General features: G+C 35.3%; 1 protein-coding gene across 6 annotated transcripts in view; it reads right to left on the bottom strand.

The window, feature by feature from the left end:
• The window catches only part of LOC140753130 (uncharacterized), a 487,125-nt gene that overhangs the window by 173,961 nt on the left and 292,765 nt on the right, over nt 1-20,399 (bottom strand). The window lies entirely within an intron of this gene.

The following is a 20,399-nucleotide window of genomic DNA, read 5'->3' on the forward strand; positions in this document are numbered from 1 at the left end:
ACACGCCCTTTCACGTGCGAGAGAACACTAGAGATGCTGCTCAAGATTATACCTAAGTTAAATTTTTCCGATATTGTAATCTGCCTATTTTTTCTTAATGAATTTTTTACGATATTAATAACAGTCAGTTCATTTCATTGAATGCATCTTTAAGCTTTAAAAGTTGAGACATAGGTACTTTGAGGATTTTATAAGCATGATACTTTTATGAAGAGGTAATTTGGATATAAATTACGGACTCATTTTTAGATGGGAATGCAAGAGAAAACAGTAACCTTAAATGGAATGGTACTTGTTATGCCCCACCTGTGACTAATCTCATGTAAGACCAATTCTATTTATGGTTGATTCCTGGCGCCTGACAGAGAGTTTTCCCTAGTGTCACCCCACTATGTGTCTAGTATCAGGTGGACAATATACTGTTTTGCTATATTTATAGACAAATTGTTTAACTTGACTTACTGCCAAACTAAAAACTCAGTTTAATATAACGCTTTAAGCTGAACTAACCCGACATCGCAAAACAGTTCCATCTTAAATTCCGATAAAAATTCAATTTGGCCTCCACTTATGACGTCGCATGCGTCGATATGTCATATGCAATCGTGTGCATCGGACGCAAGCTGCCTTTGGATATACTCTGGATGTTATGAGCAAAAAACCCGGAATGGTTTTCGTTTGAAGTGTAAAGCGCTGTATTTCGTTCGTTCGACGGAGCTCGTGGACCTACTGAGATTAAAATTGTGTTTACAGCACATGACTACTATATGTATGAACTAGAGAAAACAAAAAATCCGACTGCCTAAAAATGTAGTCCACACACAGCTAGACGGATCCAATAAGACCGCATATGTTAAAATCCGTCAAGCCGGTAGGGCTGCAGAGTGTTAAAGAAAAATACATACAGGTATGTACAATGTACATACATGTTACATACGTTAGGAAAACGTTACCTTCCGCTGTCAAGTAATAATTATTTAAATACATTATATTTTTTGATTTTCTAAACATTTAATTTAATTTAATTTAATTATGTCTAGGTGCCAAAATAGTAATTTGAATTATTATTTAAATATTTTTCTCATAAAGGTAAATAAATGTATGTTACTGGACTATAATATGTATGTTTATAGACTCATCATTAAGTCAATGACTATTTCTTGGACTTCTATAAATTAAATCCTTTCTATAAATATACATTATGAATAGTTGCGTTATCACTCACATTATATCCAAACCATTCCTACGCGTAAACGAACGCAATCACACATTAATCGTTACATCGAGATAATTTCAGTAAATTTACCGTTAAAATTACGATTAACGCACAAACGTGATTCCAGTTTAATGTGCCCCAATTAATGGTCCAAAACAAACGTTAATATTCGCCACAACAACCTATCGCACTACCTGCAGTTCAGTTGGTTTAACGAAGATTTTATCTTTGTTTAGCCGCAAGTTATGGGATTATAGCGGAACGATTCATGGAACTTAAGGTGACATTTATTGAAGCGATGGTGAGGCTACGTATACATTTATTATTTATTCCGATTCTCACAGTATTTTAACTGAAATGTTCTACAATCAACGAGAAATTCAAAATGTTGAAAACTTCTACGAATAAATTAAATATAATTTTCATTATAATGTTATCTACCAAAGTTTAAATATTAGATCTTATCATAATCCACCTATTGGTAGTACTCTTACCATAAATAAAACTGTAAATCACTTTAAAAACAAATATGTTTAAAACAACCGATTTAATAAAATGATATAGATTAAAGATTAGAAATTTCTCAAAATCTATTCTAGGTAGGTTTACACTACTTATACGTTTTTCAAATCTTCCAAAAATTAACTTTTTATTCCACAACACAAAACAATTGCTTTAACATCGAATTCTTCAAAATCTTCTAATCCACGCTAACGCTTCTAATCTGTCCCTCATGCCCAAGTTTATTCCTAGCTTAAAGTTTGATGAAGTTTTAATTGAAAATTAGTCTTGGCCGTATCTTGGCTCCAGTTCATTTGGTCCCGGCAGACCGGTTAATGAAGTAAATTTTGGTCCTGCTACAATTAAAACGCTGAGCAATTATGTGCTCGTTAGAGATACAACTTTCGTCTTATGTATTCGGGTTACCTTTATCTTACTTTGTCGCTACCTGGCTTTCTTGGTAGAATACATTTTATGTTTTGTGTTATAGTTGAAAGATATTGTATTTTTCAGTAAATAACATGCTTCTTTTACAGAAGATACTTTTGGAAATTTTGTTTCGTTCTCCACGTGTATTGTTTTTTTAAGTTTTTATTATCGAGATATTTTTACTGTTATTATCGATTATTTATTTATTATTATCGAGATGTTTCCGGAAATGAAAGAATGTACATTCTAAGTTTAGCTCTCATGATCCATGATACATCTGATAAATCTACAGTAACGGAAGTAGTACTTGTAGCCAATGTCGGTCATACAATGGTAGCAGCTAACTTTCGACCACTTACACAAAATGAATTTAAACTAAACATAAATCCATCATCATTTATACGAATGGAATCCTATCTCTGATATCACGAACAAACGCAACATTACTCCCAAGACCGAATTTAGAAAACGTCCCTTCAACATACATATTATCATTCAAACTTTTAATACTCAACTGCAGCACAGTATAATTGAAATACCTCTGATACACAAAAGTGAATAATCAGAGCTACAACCATCGTATTTGTATTTACACGTGACTATTAATGACAGTGTTCACGAATGAACGTTCAAAACGAGGAACATGCGACCGACAATCAACTCTAAATTGGTATGAGAGTAAAAAAGATTAGTTACTTTCTTGTCGGATGTAAGGGGGAGTGCATATGGTCCTGAACAGATTGGACTCATTCATTCCTTTGGTTTGTTTTGGTTTCTCTGTAGGAGCAAGTTCATCCGATTAAATATTAGCTCCGTAATACGATGGTGGTGATTTCTTCAAGTTGTCAGTGCTGCTTTTAGTAAGTAACGTATCAGATTGGTTGATATTGAAGATTGTATTAGGGCAAATATAAACCATAATTCTTCTAAGGAAAAATTGACAAATTTTGTACTTTGGTAGGCAAAAATTGGAAGGGCACGATTATTGCTAACGGGCCTACAATGAGATGATTTGATCACTGAAGACAGCAGTGAAAAGATGGGCTATCAGTGGAAAGTTATGGAATAAATACAGATAGCAAATAGCACTATAAGTAACGTCTACCAGATTCACGACATCGATACTTGTATCCGTCACTTATGACTGGACAAAATAAGTGACTGGAAGGGTCTAGATGTGAATGGTCGATCAGGAAATAGTTTGAAGCCGTTTTTATTTATTTCATATAAGAAATTAAAACGAATACGAATTTCTGCAAACCTATTAGCTATTTATATTACTCGTAAAGACACTTTTTATCATTTTCAAATCTCCCGTCCAATGCATCCACACCACAACATCCAACAGAAATATCTCGGGACAGGACCGCGCGGTTCGCCTCCCGTCCGTCTATTTTCAGTTTTACACGGAAATTAGTTTCGTAAATAGGAATGTAATGCGCACCAAACAACCACTCCGGACTGAATGTCAAGATTTGTCTCGGGATTCTTCGTGCTTTCGCGTTGCGGTAATTGTATAGAGTGGATTATGAGACATTTTTTGTGATATTTCCTTTGTAAAAATTATGTTTACAGAGGGTTCTCTTGAAAGTTTAGTTTGCTTGTAACTTTACATTATGCTCTTTTAGTATATATATGCAGAACAATTATGTTCATAGTGGGTAAAATCATCTCTTGTACGTTACAACTAACATCAATAAATTAGTGTACATTTACATATTTAATACTTTACAATATTATTTGTCACCTAATAAATAAATAACATGTATACAGAAACGTCTGTATATGAATACGACACTATTACCTACTACTACGAGTACTATGTTACTTTACATGCAAAACATATGCCAGGGTTTTTGAAAATTTGAAAATAACTTCTAAATTATGCATGAACTGTGCATGTCGTATACAAATTGTGCAATAAATAATTTGAAGACTTTATTTTCATTTCATTTCATCTTTAGAGCCGATCTTTTATCGCCGCAAATCGTCCGAAGAAATGAAGATAGCGAACAGTTTGACGACGAAAAGAAAGGAAGTCGGTTTTGGCTATTTTCGTCTGTTTCCGTCGGAGAGATTAGACGACGTCGAATTTTTAGACGAAACGCTATTTTTATTAGTCGTATGGAGATGTATTAAACATGATTCGGTTATTATTTAAGTTTATGCAAATAAGTGTTAGCCATTTTGCTTCTGTGCGTTTATTTTGTAGTTTATACGAGCTTAACTTTGTTTTCTGTTCGGTTTTTCATCTGTATGCGATAAACTATTGAAAGAAAATAACTTTTTATTTAAATGAATCCAGCCCCCCCCCCCCTTTTACAAGCTTTTTTTACTTTAAATTTACGATTGTTTGTGATTGTCGATATTGTTATATTTTATGTCGTACGCGAATTTATAGGTGGTTTTCTTATTAAAAGAGTACATAAAAAGTATAAACACATCATTATACAATACCTGTGTGTTCCAAATTATTTTACCTAACCACAAAACATCCACATAACACCCTATTCCTTTTTGCTGTCAAAATGTCAACTGTCAATATGACGTGTGCCAGCGGGGGAGAACCTACAAAGTAACGTTAGCAAATATTTACGTTGTAACAGTAGTCTTATAAGCAGTAAATAATAGAGATGTACAGTCACAAGCATAAATATATATTTGCTTCGTGAATTAGTCACAATTATATGATGAACATTTTCATCACATATTTTTGATACCTCTTTATTATGCAGCCATGTGCCCATAGTCATATATTTATGTTCGTGACTGTACACTCTACAAGCTTGCATAGGCGTTACGCTCGCGTGCACGCCCGCAGAGGGATTTATATCTTACATAAATATCGGCTTATGTGGTGTAGTGACATTATATTATCTACCAGCGCGGGTCCGGGTTCGATCCCCGACTAACCAGTTCTAAATTATGAAAAAAGATTTATGTTCTGAATGTTGGAGTAATAATTAAATTGTAATCAGTAATTGATGCAAACTTTCAAGCTTCCCAATAACCCGATTTTTTTAAACGAATTTTATTACATTTTGCTTTCGTTTTTTGAGAAAATACATACTTACACAATTTTACATTCTTATAATCCCATCAAGATAAACATGAAAAATCTCTTACGTGAAACTTTGAGTACAATGGACTTTTCACAAGAACTTTTCTCTGTAATTAATTAGAGCTTTCTAAGCTCGTAAAGCGTCTAATTTTTACTCATTTGCCTACGGATCGCGAAGTTCCCCTTTCAAGGTGATTTTACAAAACTTTCGCTTTATAAAAATGGTTTCAACTTTTTCCACGGAAAGAAAATTTGATAATGTCGGTAATCCTTTTCGAAGTAATCTTATTAGGAAGTTTGGAAGTGTGAAAAATTTACGCCTAATACAATTTACGTTGAAAAAGAAACCACCTATTATTATATTTATGTTCCGTTATGTTTGTATTAATAATTAAAATATATATATTGGTGGCGAAATCTTTTGTGGCTTTACTACGGGTGCATCATAACACCTACTTCTTATAACAGTTTAGTACTGAGCCCTGCTTTCGTTAAAAAGCTGCGAAAAGGCATCTGTCTCTTCCACGACAGCTCCAGTTAGAGATCAATTTTCTTGAAAGAATATATATAAGGTACAATTTGAGTTTATTTGTAAAGAAACACGCTCGCTTACTGTGACTACGTCAATTTTTGACTCCGCCCCTATCCGAAGTTATATGAAATGTTCATATCGGATTCGATTACGATTTTGGATAGATATTTATCCGATATCCGATAGTTTCGGTTACAGTTACGGCTTCATAACATCCCTACCATACTATTTATATTAAACACATACCGTCCTACGAAATAAATTCTACAATTTAATTCTCTATAGAGTATTTCATAAAACCCACTCCACCCATACCAGGGCCAGACGAATTTCTCATCATCTTACCTCAAAGGCATCATAAATATTTACCGTCCTCTCAAAGGTTTTTAAAACACGAGGAGTGACCGACTTAAGCTTCCACGGAGGAATGGGAGACGGAGAAAATAATAAAAGATTTTTAAAATATGAAAATAAAATACTGGGACGTAGATGGAGGAAGCGAACAGACGCCTAATGTAAGGTGTCTTTCTTGATGTGATAAGTGAATTTGAATGCGCATGTAAATATCGTTACAGCAGCAAAAATTTACATTATTCTGTTGTAATTGTAATTAATATTTTTAACTGAAATTCTTTGTTACTTGTAATACATATCATGACCTCAACAAGTTCTCCACGTGATTTCCCGCACGTTTATTCATGATTTTAAAAGCCCATCCAAATTTAAAGGTTTAATGTTTCAGCATAAAATTTTACAAAACGTTATTTTTCTTGCAAAATCATGTTCACGTCTCATCATAACTGGTTCTATACTTTCCAGCATTAGTCTGTATTAAATCATACTTTTTTATTTTACGCCATTTTTTCTTCGCGTCTCATCAAAGTACAATATTTCTTAAGATTAGTCTGCAGCGATGGGCACTTAAAAACACATACTTTTAAAAAAATATATTATATTTTTTCACGATTAGTTGTATTATCGAATTAGAATAGGAGTCCATTTCCTTACTTCGTCTTTCCGTTAAAAATATTTTGAGGCGTCAACAGTGAGCCCGGGCAGGACGTTGATTGATAACTCCATTTTGTTGTGGAAAGACATCATTCACAGTTTTAATAAACAGACAAGATTTATGAAGTTATGTCTCCGAATGTCTCTGTATTTCGTAATGATATTTAAATGTTATGCAACCTTTGAAATCTTATTGTATAAGTCGGTATGGTATGATAACACTGGTAAGAAAGTTGTTTCTCTTTTTCTTTGCTCGTATAATGAGTAAACTAATTCATTTATTTTAATCAGCCAGTGCTATGTAGATAAAATTTATATCAATAAAATAAATAGCAGAAGTATGTAACGTAAATAACAATATTAAGGCCGGCAAATATGCTTATTAGTGCATCATATTCCGTCAGCAAAGTGATTTCTTGAGAAATCTCTAATCATTTGACGTAATAATATGAAGTTTTAAATCCTTAATATTATGTTTAATTTTGTAACCTTATTGAATGCAGAATAAAATGTGCATCAGTTCTATGTTTTTGTGAAATTGTTCTTACAAACTTTGTTGCTAAACTTTTTTTCGGCTAGATATATTTGTCGTTATCGGCGTAAATTCATATTTACGTCGAAAACCAACGAAACCACAACCAAAGGCTCATTCATGCCTTTATGTCAGATATTCTGTGAGTCCATTATCAGTCTGACACCCTTCCAAAAAATTTTGAGAAAATATTTGGATAAAAAACCGAACGCTAATCTCCAGTTAACGCGAAACAAGAAACCCCATAAAATTTGTTATCTGCACCCCGAGCCTCCAAAAAGTCACCCCCGCACTTTTTCAAAGAACTTAGCACCCTTCTTAATTCGTAGCCAAACATCCCTTATTGACAACTTCCCTGCATTTAGATACTGTATATATTTGTAAGGGCTGCAGCACAAATACTAACATTTTAGAAACTGTTTAAAATTTAGATAAAAATATTATTTTGTTTTAATAATGTAGGTGTAGCAGACGAGCAAGCAGTCCACCTGATGGTAAGTGGTTACTGCCGCCCATGGACATCTGTAATCAACCCCAGATATGATTAGATATCTGAGGTCTGAGGCCTACCTGAGGTCAGCCACAGATGCGCCGCTACCCCTGAGGACTAAGCTGAAACGTCTCGGAAAAGTATGTCTCCCTTACCACACCCTTAAAACCAGAACACAGCAGCGTTTAACACTACTGTTAGAGGCAGAAATAGGTGTGTAATTAAGTAGCCCTCAAGTAGATTTTAAATCAATAGTTAAAATTAAATTTAAAGAGACCTTTAAAATAAAAGTAGTATTAAAAGAAACATTTTTGTTCATATTTTAAAAGATCTTATTAAGTTAAATGATAATTTTATTATCGAATCTTGTACTATACTATTAAACGAAGATATATTTCCTATTGCTGATTTTCGTTCGTTTGTTCTACAAATTTCATACTTAATAGGTAATATCGTTACTATAGTTCAAAATTGTATAAGTGTGCCACCGCCCTTACTTCTCATAGTTTGCTTAGGCGCTAGGTATTAGCGTCCCTAAAGGGTGGCATAAACAGGGTGTATGCACACAAATAAGTAGTGTTGCCAAATATTTGTCCGATATTGCAAATCGGGTTCCTTGTTTGCGAACCTCTGTTTGAAGCTCGAACTAGTAAAGAATGGGCTATTTATATTGTATATGCTTGTCTTGTCTTTTAAAAGTCAGCTGAATCGATATTGATGCAACTTCAAGGACTACAAGACTGAACCTATGTATAGAGGACTTTAAATCAAGGATAAATGTCTTACATAGTTTTCGTAATTTCACATGCATATGGCATGTGAAAGTGTCAAATATTAATAAGGTACAAAATTATTAAAACTTAACTAAAACGAAAGCTATTTAATAAATGGCTGAAACACAAAAGCAAAAACAATTTTGCAATGAGGCCAAACGATTTTTCCATGGGGGTCAAAGTAATTTTCTCTAAGCGTAAAGTACAGTACACTCATCGTCAAAAATCTAATTACTGTCCTTTGTAACGCTAGCAATATATCATTTCCTACAACCCCACTGATGACGTCACTGCCTAAACAATGATGGCGATTGGTCGAAACGGCGACACGTGACCGGCACGTGACAACTCTTTTGACGCTAAATTAGGTGAGGGCTCTAGTAGCGATATAGTTAGCGGAGAAATAATTTACATAGTATTGGGTAAGACTTTTATAGTGCAAATTGAGTGCAATCAGAGGATTAGCAAGCAATTTGAGTTTATTCTTATTCGAATGTGATTGTAATGTTAAAGTTATGGTAATTCTGTGCTATATTAATAGGGCGCAGTCAATTAAAATATCTATTAAACTTTTCATGTGAGGTAAATAAATTGACGAATATTCATTCATTGGAATTAGTTTTTTGGATTTTGTGATGGCTAATGTATATATGGGCGGCGAGACCTTTTATAATATATAATATTAATTATCATGTTAATTTTGATTGTCAATGTGGAATTAATATTTAGATTAAAATATGGACGACTTCCGGTAGTACTTCAAAACACTTTGTTAGTCATACCAAATAAATTATATGAATTATAATAATATTAAAATATTTATTCTCGTATTTTTAAAACAATATTTTAAATATAATGTTATTTTATTAATAGTTAAATTTATTGTGAATCACGTCACTTGTTATAACAAAACAAGTGATGTGAGAGGGTAGTTCTTACGCTGTTTGTCACTCGAGTAGTATTTAAGTCCACGCGCTGGTAGAGCGTGATTCATTCGCATTTAATCAGTCGTGTAAGCCGTTACTCTGCCCGAATTGTAAATAAAAGTGAATAAAAGTGATTCTCATATTAAAGTAGTTTCGTTCAGTTTATTAATAAAGTGCGGTAGTGGGATATCGCCGACAGCAGCGGTGGGATGGACCTACGTGTCCACATGGTCATGATGGAGATCAATGGTGACGTTTATTGGTTTGGGGCAATGGCGCGCACATTTGGCGCGCGTGTTTGGTGATTTTCCTGGGATTGTTTTAAACGAAGCCTTAGGAAGCCACGCCGTTGGTAAAGCGTATGACAGCCGTTGGATGCTTTGATTATAGCGGGACTGAGCGTATGGAGCAGTGCAATTTTGGGGTGGACTCTGGTCTAGTATGACCGTTTATTTCATACGGGCGACACGTTGCCATTTTTGATACTTATAATCACTTGGATGGTCTATTGTTTCAATTTATTTCTATCTCGTAATTTTATAATGTTCACCTAATGTTTGAGTGTTCACAGGATAAGAATCTACTATAGCTGCTTATTGGGTGTATTGCAACGACACTGGGCTTGTGTTGACCGCAAACGTACCGGAAGGTGGTCAATATTACGGGTCGCTATAAGGCAGGATACTTTTGACTTTGGTAAAACCAAGGCGGTGAGTTAGTAAGAGCCTTTTCGGTAAGTGACTTTATGCTTTAAAAATTGAGATACTTGACGGTTTGTTAAGAATTTGGCTACAAGAATATGACCACTGTTGGGAAAGAATTTACTTACGAATTACGAATTTTTAAGATTTTTGCGGGTACACTCATTATTTCTTGTGAAAATTTTCTGAAGTTTGTCGTATTAATGCAATTTTAATAGTCTACACGTTGCTCAATGGAGACTCTTCTCTCTCTCTCTCTATAGTCGGTCCCTCAATGCTGAGGATCGTGACTTCTTTGCTTTATAGCGTCTTTCCTGAGATTGCGATTAGTGGCCTGGTGTATCGCCTCGCTGACCGGTAGATGGTCCGATACCTGGTCTGAACATCGTTTTGGGCTGCGTCCTCTGGGTCTTTTGCCCTCCACCTTGCCTGTCACCAGTAGCTTTTCTAGGTTGTCATTATTTCTTCGGGCTATATGACCGAAGTATTTAAGTATGCGGTGCAGGAAAATGCTGGAGAGACGTTGGGAATGCTCTAGGTGTAATTCTTTTAAGATGGATGCGTTGGTCCGGAAGGCTGTCCACGGGATTCTTAGCATTCGCCGCCAGCACCACATCTCAAATGCGTCCACTCTTTGTCTGTCTGCTACTTTCAGCGTCCAAGATTCCGATGCGTAGAGGAATATGGAAAAGACGAGCGTACGAACTAAGTGAACTTTTGTACGCTTAGTAATATTCCCGTCCTTCCAGACCCTGGTAAGTTGGTTCATTGCCGTTTTAGCCATACCGATGCGGCGTCGTATCTCAGTTTCGCAGTTTCCTTTATCATTAATGACTGATGCCAGGTATTGAAATTCCTTGACGATTTCGAAGTCGCTGAGCAGATTTGTTCATTGTAGTGACTCAGAACGGTCGATCATCATAATTTTAGTTTTGCTCCTGTTTATCAAAAGGCCAAAGTCCAAGCTTGTACTCTCAAGCCGATTCATTAGGTCCCTCGTTTCTTTTTCTGATGAAGCGAATAGTTGTCTTTGGTAAAGGCTCAATAGATGTGTTTGTGATATGGGTTCAGCGAAGATACGATACCGTAGCGTTCAGTGGCGCTCGTGTTTGAATTTAACGGTGTGTTGTATTGAGCAAGGTGAAGGTGATTTAGGTTAGAACATTTAAAATTTGGGTTTTAATGTCCTTGATGAACTTCCAGACTTCTGTCATTTTGTTTTTCTATATACAAATAGGGTATATTACGGGGTAATTGGTGCTAAGCTGACTAAATTTATTTAAAGTAGTTACAATAATGACTTAAGAACTTGAGTAAGCACTTTGATCGGACTGTACCAGAGGTTGTCGTGTAGCCGTATTATGCGGTGGGCAGGCAGCTATGGCGGAGGTCTAGTTTCAGTAGAAACTATGTGTATTCATGTAAGTGGATTTGCGTTAATAAAAAGTAACAAGACGTTACTGGGTTATCCATCAATCACATGTAGTGGTTAAATGTCTCTAATTATTTGATGTATTTGGTCTAAGTAATTTTAGTAATTAGAAGGAATTGGTCAGCTAAGCTCTTAGTTTATAAAAAAAAAAAAACAAAAAAAAAAAAAATATATTAATAATAGTTCGTTGGAATTTATTTTACGCGTTTGAGTTTAATGTTAAGGGACTAATTCTTTTGTTTAAATGGTGTTGTAGAAAATGTGGAATCTTATACAGACAATGCGACCGATCGATTTTGTGTAAAATTTTGTTTAATTAGAAAAGTGATAGTAATGTAAAAGAGGTCGAAATTGAGTACGGTTGTATTGTGCGTTGAGAGATTCATGTGATTTGAAATAAACTATTCATCATTAGTCTTTTAGTTTTAGCGTGGCGAATAATCTTAACACGAGTTAGTCAGGATTGGCCGAGCGGAAATTCTAATATTCGCCGTTTGTTTTTCTGTCTTACAGGAACAACACACGAGGACGTTTGACTTATCACGATGGCCATGCCGCGGATGGCCAGTGGAGGGTTGGTTTGAGTGCGCTAAGTATGAGATGGCACTAGCTGGACAGACATAGGGGCGGTTTGTCGATACCTGCTACAAGTGAGTGGTCGGGGTGCGCGTGGTCCTTGGGTGCCACAACGCCACAATTTGGACCGCTGAACCTTCATTTCAATTTTTGTAACAAGTTATTTTCTTAAAAAAAAAAAAAAAGATGCAAATTTGCACACGTGGAGCCGTATGGGCACTGGGTAAATGAGAACTTTGAAACAATTTGTAACTACGCTTTATTTATTTCCTTTCCGCATTTCCTTTCCCATAACGCTGGCCGATCACCATGCGTTTCCTTTTCCCGGTCTTGGGGGCTAGATCCCAGGATGGGTGATGCCTATGTTTCCACATTTCCTTTCCCATAACGCTGGCTGATCACCATGCGTTTCCTTTTCCCGGTCTTGGAGGCTAGATCCCAGGATGGGTGATGCCAGATTTGTGTGTTGGCTAGATCCCAGGATGGGTGATGCCCGATGTGTGTTATTGTGTTGTGTTGTGTTGTTGTTGTCTTGTCCGCATTTCCTTTCCCTGACGCTGGCTGGCCACCATGCGTTTCCTTTTCCCGGTCTTGGGGGCTAGATCCCGGGATGGGTGATGCCGGTTATTGTCAGCTTGATCCCAATATGGGTGATGGTTGTTATGGTTGGTTTGATTTGGATCCTGGGGCTTACTGGTACCATATTGCAATACTGTTTATCTTATCTCTAATTTAAGTTTACAAATATTTATGTTCAAAGAAATGTTTTATTGTTATTTTTAGTTTAAAATGTTTTTTATTTTTTTTATGTTCAAGGAAATGTTATATTTTTGTTTTACATGTAAAATGTTTTATTGTTATTGATTCTCTTTTTTTTAAGTTCACAAAAGAAATTTATTATTTTTATTTCATTTGTAATAAGCGCCGAGAGCGCGCTTGAATCAGTATGACCGTATGGGCGGCGAGGCATTTGATAACTATGTTTATGGGCGGTGAGGCATTTGATAACTATGTTATATTTATTGTGGGTTTATTTTTGTAACACCAGATCTGCGCAGAGAGCGCGCTGAGTCAGTATGGCCGTATGGGCGGCGAGACCTTTTATAATATATAATATTAATTATCATGTTAATTTTGATTGTCAATGTGGAATTAATATTTAGATTAAAATATGGACGACTTCCGGTAGTACTTCAAAACACTTTGTTAGTCATACCAAATAAATTATATGAATTATAATAATATTAAAATATTTATTCTCGTATTTTTAAAACAATATTTTAAATATAATGTTATTTTATTAATAGTTAAATTTATTGTGAATCACGTCACTTGTTATAACAAAACAAGTGATGTGAGAGGGTAGTTCTTACGCTGTTTGTCACTCGAGTAGTATTTAAGTCCACGCGCTGGTAGAGCGTGATTCATTCGCATTTAATCAGTCGTGTAAGCCGTTACTCTGCCCGAATTGTAAATAAAAGTGAATAAAAGTGATTCTCATATTAAAGTAGTTTCGTTCAGTTTATTAATAAAGTGCGGTAGTGGGATATCGCCGACATATACTATCATTGTACGTCTTACGTCATTGGGACGACATGACAACAACCCGGCAACGACAACAACATCAGCGCATGCATGAAGGTTGATGAAGATAATGATATAGGATTCCGTCCACATATCGATAGATCGATCGATAGACATTTTTTTAAGAGTAGCAGACGAGCATGCATCCACCTGATGATTAGAGGCTACTGCCGCCCATGGACATCTGTAATCAATCCCAGATAGGATTAGATTCCTACCTAAAGTCGGCCAAAGATGCACCGCTACACCTGAGGACTAAACTGAAACACCTCGTAAAAGTATGTCTCCCTTCAAACCAGAACAGAACACTAGCGCTAAAGACTACTGTTATGAGGCAGAAGTAGGTGTGGCACTGGTGCCGCCCGAGTCCAACCACAAAGGGTTCTACCACCTTCAATGATTCATAAATGTGCCATCACAATAATATGGAAACAATAAAACGACTATTGCTTTTCGTTCATGATAATGCAGCAATATATATTATAAAGCGTATTATAGATACAAAAAAATAAAAGGGGCTTTCAAGGCCGGCAGATGATTACAAATAATACCTATGTTGCACAATAGCGCCCCCTACATCTGTTGGATTACGGCACAATACAAAAACTACCCTAATAAAATTGCCAGCTGCAAGAATCAATAAGTGCAAATTCCAATTAAATCAGTATCTCCCGTGATGCTTGCAACCCCAAATCTTGTACGTTAGGGTACATCGATAGAGAAATTCTTGTATCGTTATTGACACTATACTCTACATTTTGTCACACAAGTCACTTTGCACAAAATGGATTCTTAATTTGAAAACAAGATTTTCTCAGTCTTCCAAAATTAATATCGATCAGGTATTGTGTCCGGGAATGTGAAATTTAAAGTCGTTTAAGGGAACAATCTAAGGTTTTGAGGTTAACAAAATTTGAAATCTTCATATATGATTTATCTGCTTTAGAACGTTAACACATTTTTTTATTTTTCTATATCATGTGTACAATCTTTTTTTTTTTTATATAATATAAGAGTAGCAGACGAGCATGCAGTCCACCTGATGGTAAGTGGCTACTGCCGCCCATGGACATCTGTAATCAACCCCAGATAGGATTAGATACTCCTACCTGAGGTCGGCCACAGATGCGCCGCTACCCCAGAGGACTAAGCTGGAACGCCTCGGAAAAGTCTATCCAATTTTTACTGACCAATCATTGAAATTTTACAATCTAGAGTATGAAGAAATTGTCAAATAACAAATCTTTGGTAGGCAAATCATTGGAAAAACAGATTATTTTATCACAAATCTATTTCAGTAGGACGATTATTTTTATTCGAAAAAATAGGATGAAATAAAAAAAATAATAATAAACACTACGACAGAACCACGCTCAGTATATCCTTAATATAAAACCACTCTCACTATAAATCGAATCGAATAAATGTATCGCAGATGCCCAAGATTTCGTCTATAAATAATTTAATAAACAATCAACTACGTGAGGTATTGTGAAGGGATTCTTCGATCCCTAATCTGCTTACTATAATACGACGTAACGATGGACTAAAGTTGGGGAAAGTGGGGATTTAAAACCATAGAAATGCGAATGCCTTAAGATAATCTTACTGGATTTCTTTTATGGTTACTTGTTTTTAAAGTCAGTTTCACATTTCCCTTACATTTTATTTGCATCAAACTAAATCATAACTTTTATAAAACAATTTTACGTATGGTATTATTTAAAAATACAGGTTAAGGTCTTTTACTACCTAACTCATTTACCTATCTCAGTTTTTGTTTAATTTGTCAAAAAACATACAAAAAATAGACACACAAAGAAAATCTAAATAAATAGTAGTAAAAATAAAATATCAGTCAGATTTTTTCAAAAATATTTTACTGTACATTAAAAATATTTCTTGGTACTAAGTCGAAATATTTTATATATTTATCGAACAAAGAATAGAAGAAATAGTTCCCCTTCGTAGTGTCTGATAAAAATAGAAAAAGCTCAGTCATAAAATTCTCAGTACATTTTCACTACTTGGCGGAAGAGAAACGCGCATTCGGGCGTAAAGACATACGCATGTTGTGCAGACGGCATTTCCAACATGGAATTACGGAAAATTGAGAAAATTATTTTAATTTTTGTACTTCTTATGTATTTAATATCGTAATATTAAATTCACTTATATTCAATGATAAAAAATTAGGTATTAAGAACTTGAACTCAAGATAAATGTTTCGTTTGCATTATTTCTGAATTTTAGGGCCTATGGTGATCGGAAGTTACTTCTTAAGGCCTATTAGTAACAAAAGGTAAATAGTATATGGACATAATTACAAGAAAAGTTATTTTTTAACTTGCGCTAAAGGTATGCATATATAATAAATATATTTTCTTACTTAGTTATTAGACGCACTAACGATTCTATGGGACTTATAGAAGCATATATTTGGTTTTGCTTATCTATAATTCCTCATATTTTGCAATGACATCGTGACAGTCTCGCACTAATACAAAGAATCTAACGCTTCAATCAAAAGTAATCTCGATCTACAGTTTAATCGCCTGCCTAAGTCCGAATTTTCCGGCTGACAGGCTTCCTCAAAGGCAAATACAAATTTGAGCCGAACTCCCGTTAGTACGGACGGACGGACAGACCGCACTGACCCTTGATTGAAGCGACGGACTAATTACGGAACGAACCCAAGAATTACTCATGTACATAAATTGACGATATTGAAGGAATTGATCAGTTTAATTGGGGCCTTCATATAAAGCGGATACAAATAATGTGAAATGGATTTAGGTGAGATATAACGTAACATTTCAACATAAAGTGAATGTAAAATATTGTAGTGCATTGTAAAAAGGGTTTTTTTTTTATATTTTCGACAAAATGGAATAAATATTCAAATATTTTAGCGAGGCTATTTTAGCGATGTTTTATCAAGGATAATAGTACAAACATAATAATTATGATTTATAGTGAAAATGTTCTTAGAAATAACCCAAGCGTAAATAAAATGAGAAAAAATATTTTTTTCACCAAAAAAAAATATCTTATATTTTTATTTTATTTTATATATACAATATAGAACTGAATTACACATGAACATACATGAAATATGCAACATGACATAATTATATAATGTATGTAGTCCGGGGATACGTAACCCAATTTATAAATATAAAAGGATACTCCATGAATATTTGTAAGAACACGACTATAGATGTACGAGTATATTTCCTTTCTTTTCACATTCGAGACATGGATTGGCATCATTTATTCACTCGTCAAACATTCTTGTTGAATAAAACCTCCCTAAGTAGAATACCAACGGTTTTAGGCAAGAGGACAGGAAAAACACTATTTACCAAGCCCGGTAGTCAGAGGGTTATAATCCCGCGAGGGCAGGTTCCTCCGAGTGCAGGGGTTTTAGTTTAAGCCGCGCTTGTGATTGCATTTCAGTTAAAATGTGGACTTCCTTTTTATTTTTTGGTTCCAGTACTGGTGAAAATTTGATTTTTATGAAGGTCCGTGTCGGTTTTTTTAAGGAGCTGGTCGAAAGGTCCGCGAAACATATTCATATATATAAAATTTGCCAATAAAATGGTTCAAGAAACGATAATAAAAAAAAAGTCATGAGCTCATTGCGAAGCTTTAAATTGTGTCATTTTAATTTGGTTGGGCGGTAATCGAACATAGAACTTTTGGTATACCATACAGCTACGCTACGCGAGCCTTCCTACTCTTATTACTTCATTTTATGCAATTAATTAATTGTCACTGTATCCGTAACATTCTCAAAGGTCTGAGGCTAGCAATTCCTGTTTGCTTAGTACGGTGGATTAGAGCCCATTTCAATCGTATTTGGTTACACATTTCCATGAACAGGAATGACCATATAACAGATAGACTGTATGGTCGTTGCTACACCAATACCTAAATTATATAAATAAACTAGCTGACCCGGCAAACGGTGTGTTGCCATATAAATAAAAAAATGTTAAGAGTGAACAACCCTTATCACTTAGGGGTATGAAAAATAGGTAGTAGCCGATTCTCAGACGTACTGAATGCGCATATAAAATTTGGTGAAAATCGGTAAAGCCGTTTCGGAGGAGTACGGTAACTAACATTGTGACACGAGAATTTTATATATAATATGCATTGTAATATAAGATAATCACTACTAGTTCATGCTTCCATCGATAAAATCTAGTCATCCACAAACATTCTCGCAACTTTTATACCAGTTCTTTTTCTGTTCAAGACGAAATAAATTATGGCACAAAATGATTAAAAGCTTGGCGTGTACGAAGTCATGACTACTCAAACTGGAGGAATTCGGAACGCAAAAACCCTTTAGATAAGAATTATTAGCTGCAGTGCTGAATAAATTTATAATTCCGAAGTCGTCATTACTCATAATTAAGTTCACGCGACCGTCATAATTATGATATTTCCACATTGACCGACGTTAATGGTGGAATCGCAAGTTTTAATGGCAATTAAGTTATATAATTAAGAACAAACATGCGAAAATAAAATAACATTATGTTTCATGGCCACCCTGTAGGCTAGGTCAGGTTATTCATAATGTATGTAATCACTTCACGGAAATTCAACTTAGTAATTGAAAGGTTGGTGTTATGTAATTTTATGTTGAAGGCACTTTAGATAAATGTGCTTTATTTTAGGGTTCCTCTAGAAGTATAAGCATACATTTCTCTTTTCTACTTATTTATAATATTAGCATTTTTTATGTTTTATAAAACAACCTGCCATAACAGATAGCATTAGAGAGATTTAGAGCGATACATTAGTTCTGCCATACTTAGGGAACATACAAAATAATGTATTCAATATTTTATTTAACATTTTTCACGATACTAAAGTAGCAAATGAAGTTGATATATTTGATGGTAGTGGTTGATATAGTTGGCATATTTGATGGTAGGTGACCACAGCCATCTGTAATCAAACCAGATAGAATGAAATCCCACCTGAGGTCAGTCGTAGACGCTTTGCTATCCTTCAGTGCATCCCTTACCACCCCTTTCAAACCAAAACACAACAGAACTTAACACTATTATTATTAGACAGGAATTGTGTGGCGATCGTGATAATAATGTTAAAAATAGATATTTATACGGAAATATAATAATAAATATTTCAATTACCTTCACAACTCATAAGCAACAACCAAATTATCAATTAGCATAACCAAACAGACGCCGTGTCTTCTGATCAGCGGTCTCGTTAAAAACAGGCAGCGAACCGTATTTATGCCACTATGGCTGTTTAATCCACCCTTACTACCGAGGGTGGAAGATTGAATATTGGTTAACTTTACTATTACCGAACTTCCGTTGTTTCGGCTTAAGCCACGCGCGATTCAGTGGCAGATGTTTAACTATAAACTGTAGAAGAGTGTGCAAAAATAAGTGTTTCCAAGTTTTTTAACTTGCTATGTTAGTATAGATGCGACTTGCAACTGATATTTGAACTACTTTCATTTTACAGATGGAACCTGAACATTGCAATGCTTATGTTACTTCGATGACACAGTAATGATTATCTTATTGCGCTGATCTGATGCACTTGGATGCTGTTTCAACTATTGTCTGTAGAATATAATAGAATAGAATAGAATATACTTTATTGCATACTTAGGAAAGAATCGTCTGTACTGTCTCAAGAACTTTCAAAGTGTAATGTCAACTTCATAGATTAGTAAAATTTACTCACTCCTAACAAGAAAATGTAAGTAGTTTTGAGAATTGAAAGTTTTGACACGTCTCCATGTGCCCACTGGAGAACATATTATTTTCGTGAATTGGTCATGTCGTGCTGAGGGTCCTTTTATCCATCTCGATAGGAAAAAATGCGTATTCTAATAGGGAAAATTAAATTACTGTTAAGTGTGAACAGTAGGTACCAATCGAGTTGTCCCTGTAGTTCCGGGACTAGAATAGGGCTACGGTATCCCCTGCCTGTCGTAGGAGGCGACTAAAAGGGGGCTTCCGGGGTTGCGGGCGGCAAGAGTGGGAGCTCGAACCGTCCAGCTAGCGACCCCGGGAAGGACGGCGGTATGTGTGGTCGCATACAGTCGTAAACACCACGTGGTGTGGGAGGAGCGAAAACTGCTCCCCCAGGGTAGAGCCCGATCGGGGCATCGCGCTTGGAGGGCTCCGGTTGTGTTCCGTCGGAGATCCCGGAGTTCTCCAACAAGCGTTGAGGACGGCCACCGGGGGGGTTTTAGTGCGGTAAAAATCCCACATAACCCGGCGTCGCTCCCACGTCGTCGGGTACCTTTTGAAGGTTTCCCCCTCGAGAAAAAAAAAAAAAAAAAAGGTATAAAAAGGTAAAAAAAGGTAAAAAGGTACCAATCGAGTACCAGTAACAATAATCACGGTAATATAATAATGTGTAGTAAGTTTCGCTTAATTGTAACATGTTTAATAATAATTAATGTAGAAATATAGCACATATGGCATATATTCGGATATTTACATAACGATGTCGAGTATGGTTGTAGCTGTTTTAATTCGCTAGTTAACGATTCAACAAAAACTACTTTATTATTTCATTCTATGTCGTATATGTAATTTTAATACTTAATATAAGATAAAAAAAAAGATTCA

The sequence above is a fragment of the Epargyreus clarus genome, unplaced genomic scaffold (genome assembly GCF_041222505.1).
Source record: "Epargyreus clarus isolate Ecla_fem2 unplaced genomic scaffold, WU_Ecla_fem_2.2 ptg000026l, whole genome shotgun sequence".
Classification (NCBI taxonomy): Eukaryota; Metazoa; Arthropoda; class Insecta; order Lepidoptera; family Hesperiidae; genus Epargyreus; species Epargyreus clarus.